This window comes from Podarcis liolepis, assembly GCF_965112155.1.
Source record: "Podarcis liolepis genome assembly, chromosome: 12".
NCBI lineage: Eukaryota > Metazoa > Chordata > Lepidosauria > Squamata > Lacertidae > Podarcis > Podarcis liolepis.
Genome location: NC_139563.1, coordinates 3,767,100 through 3,771,099, shown reverse-complemented (window position 1 = coordinate 3,771,099; position 4,000 = coordinate 3,767,100). Strand labels below are relative to the sequence as shown.

Sequence of the window (4,000 nt, the reverse complement as noted above, 5' to 3'; positions counted from 1 at the left end):
TTTCTTTTCTTTTTGTATTTAACTCTGAAATACTTACCTTCGTTGTATGTTTGTATCTTTGTATTTTAAACCAATAAAGATTTAATTTAAAAAACAGCAACAAGTTTTTCCTATCTATATTTTGGTAATTTTATTATGTATACTGTTGTTAAAGTCTGTTTCATCACTGTGTTTAATGAGTGCTTTGTACCACTTTATGTAATCTGCTTAGATTTGTTTAAAATAAGAAATACATAAATCTTCTTAAATACAGAAAGTACAAACCAAGTTCAGAACTGTATTTCATGTGATAGGCCACTGTCTCACAATTTAGACTTGAGTCCTTTTGCATGATCCTATTGTTTCTGGATTGAGTGGTCGATTTGGATGTTGGTCATGGGGTCCCAATCAGATTTGGTATCTGTGAGATGGGAGCTTTGTAGTTACGCATCTCTGAACTGGTCAGACCAGTCTGTATGTTAAGTTAATGGCCTTAGCTGCTTTGAAGCACCCTTCATTGACATGGCATTGACAACTGGTGGGCATGGCCCTTTCAGCAGGGCTAGGCATTCCCTAACGCCCTCACCTGTTGATAGAAGAGGCCTGGGGCTAGTCTTTTGCTTTTGATCTGGGTTGAATCAGGAAGCTTCAAAAGACATGCAGAGTTTTGCTATGTGTGCTGATTCCAAAGCCATGACCACCACTCACATGAAAGCCTACTGGGAAAGCAATGCCTGTTTAGAGTGTCAACACTGTGAGCCCTTCTACATTACGTTCTAAATACAGTGGTACCTTGGTTCTCAAACTTAATCTGTTCCGGAAGTCCGTTCCAAAACCAAAGCGTTCCAAAATCAAGGCGCGCTTTCCCATAGAAAGTAACGCAAAGTGGATTAATCCGTTCCAGACTTTTACAAACAACCCCAAAAACAGCAATTTCACATGAATTTTACTATCTAATGAGACCATTGAGCCATAAAATGAAAACAATAAACAATGTACTGCAGCCACACAATCAATCAATCAATCAATCAATCAGTAGCTGAACTGGGTTCCACACAGTCACAAAAACAAAAAGCTGCAAAAACAAAAACGCAAAATACATAGCAAAAACAGACAGACCTCAGCATAACACTCAAAACGAAAGTGTGACACTTAAATTGAAAGCGTAACACTCAAAATGGAGCATGTTCGGCTTCCAAAAAAGCCTTCGCAAACTGGAACACACACTTTGGGTTTACAGTGTTTGGGTTCCAAGTTGTTTGAGTACCAAGGCATTTGAGAACCAAGGTATTGCTGTATGTGCAAATAAAACCATGTATCCGAAAGATGCCACAGTCTCCATTGGCCTTTATTCAAAGGAAACAACCTGGGGCATCGGCTGGAACCCCTGAAGTCTCTCTTGCTGCTCAGAGATTGGGATGCATGCAACAATATATTCTTTTAGGATTGTTGTTGTTTAGTCGTTTAGTCGTGTCTGACTCTTTGTGACCCCCTGGACCAGACACTCCTGTCTTCCACTGCCTCCCACAGTTTGGTCAAACTCATGCTGGTAGCTTTGAGAACACTGTCCCACCATCTCGTCCTCTCTCGTTACCTTCTCCTTGTGCCCTCCATCTTTCCCAACATCAGGGTCTTTTCCGAGGAGTCTTCTCTGTCCTTCCAGTGAGCACTCAGGGCTGATCTCCTTAAGAATGGAGAGGTTTGATCTTCTGGCAGTCCATGGGACTATCAAGAGTCTCCTCCAGCACCAGAATTCAAATGCATCCATTCTTCGGCGATCAGCCTTCTTTATGGTCCAGCTCTCATTTCCATACATCACTACTGGGAAAACCATGGCTTTAACTAAACGGACCTTTGTTGGCAAGGTGATGTCTCTGCTTTTCAAGATGCTGTCTAGGTTTGTCATTGCTTTTCTCCCAAGAAGCAGGCGTCTTTTAATTTCATGACTGCTGTCACCATCTGCAGTGATCATGGAGTCCAAGAAAGTAAAATCTCTCATTGCCTCCATTTCTTCCCCTTCTATTTGCCAGGAGAGTGGCCATGATCTTCGTTCCTGGATTAAGCCCTTAGAAAGTACTTGCATGGGCAATAGGTGGCGCTGTGATCGCACAGGTGTGATCAAACCAGCAAAACAAAGGGAGAAAGCCGGTCTCTCAAAAGGGAGTTTTGCCAGGTACTCGCAAGGGTGTATTTCTCTGAGTGAGGAACACACATTCCAGGCAGTGCCGGATTTACGTATAAGCTAAACAAGCTATAGCTTAGGGCCCCACTCTCTTGAAGGCCAAAAAAATTAAAGGGAAAAAAACCCCTAGATGTACATTTCCAAAATATAAGCTAAAAACAAAATAAAACTTACATACAGCAACAGTGTTTTGTATTGTGTAGGCTCCTATGATGTAAGTCAGGGGCCCTGCCCGCTAGCCTGCTCCCTAAAATATCCCTGGTTTGCTCCTTTCTATATATAGGGTGCCTACATTCTGCATGTGCAAATGGCTTGATACCTATTAGGTCTATAAATTACCACAGAGCATATATTCAACACAAAAAACAGCGACAATTTGTTGTTGACAAAGTGGCTGGGGAGACTCAGCCAGAAGGGCGGGATATAACTAATAAATTATTGTTATTATGGCCCCATTACCTTCAGTAGCATTGGGCCTCATCAAACCTAAATCAGGTCCTGATTCCAGGGGTCAGAGGAAAACCCTTCGTGGGGATATACATATATAGCCTTTGTATGATACATTTTTATTCCACAGAGCTCAAAGTGGGCATGTGGTTCTCCGCCACCCCCCGATTTCATCCTCACAACAACCTTGTGAGGTAAGTTAGGCTGAGACTGGCTCATAGTCGCCCTGTGAGCTTGATGACTGAGTGGGGTTGGGATAGATGACCCAAGGGGTCCCTTCCAACGCTACCATTTCATGGTGGTGATATATGGGGGAACAACACAAGAACGGGCCTTTTCTGTGGTGGCTCCCCTTCTGTGCAATGCTTTCCCCAGAGAGGCTTGCCGGGCGCCATCGCCTTCAGCTGCCCGCGTGTCTACTTAGGCCTTCAGCCATTAAATAATCTACGGCCTGTTCAATATGTCTCTGTATGCGTGTGCTGTTAGAATGATTATTTTATTATTATGCTGCACGTTACGTTTTTATTATGCTGCGTACTTTATTTATTTATTTAATTTATATACCACCCTTTTTTTAAATTTAAGCAGTGGATTTATCAGTAGTGGAGTTGAGATAATAAAAACGAGTTCTTAAAAAAGCTAATAAAAGGGAGAGAGAGAAAACATCAGGAAAGGAGGGGGTGGGAAGTCCAGAAGAAACTTTGCACATGTTCAGAAAGCATCCTATGATGATAAACGCTTTGAAATACTGTTGGGAGGCTTCATAAAAAATGATAGGGGAAGATGGAGAGAAAAAAAGTACCGGTAAATGCCAGCCTTCAAGAAAATACCTCAGGGCAGTACACAGCATAAATGACAAGATAAAGCACAAGTAAACAAAGAAAGAAACAATAACACAACACACCCTTTCCCAGTGATAACACGTAAAAAGCTGCAGGGTATTATTCAAAGGCCTGGTTGAAGATTTATGTTCCTAATTGTTGCCCTGAGATCTTTGGCTAAAGGGCAGTATGTAAACTAAAATTATCATTGTTTATGGCCTGTTAAATGTGTGAGGGGTTATTATTATTATGATTATTATTAGGGGAGTTTATTGTTTAGGGAAGCTTTTAATGTCTGGTGTTTTCTTGTTTTTGGTGTTTTGTTGGAAGCCGCCCAGAGTGGCTGGGGAAACCCAGCCAGGTGGGCGGTGTGTGTGTGTGTGTGTGTGTGTGTATATATATATATATATGCAGGTTTTGGTGTCTTCGGGTGTCTTCCCGTGTAAGAGTTGGGGTGTCTAGGCGACGTTTCGACGAGGTCTCACTCGTCATCTTCAGGCTGGTGCTTTCGGCTTCTTGTTACTGGAACAGAGCAGGATTTCAGTGTTTGAGTTCTTATAAATACTGTTGA

General features: G+C 42.1%; 1 long non-coding RNA gene across 1 annotated transcript in view; it reads right to left on the bottom strand.

Moving 5' to 3' along the window:
• Positions 1 to 4,000, bottom strand: part of LOC310689603 — a 33,405-nt gene continuing 29,405 nt past the window's right edge. The window contains exon 2 of the long non-coding RNA XR_014517549.1: positions 1 to 1,457. This is a non-coding gene — a long non-coding RNA (uncharacterized lncRNA). The remainder of the gene's footprint in view (positions 1,458 to 4,000) is intronic.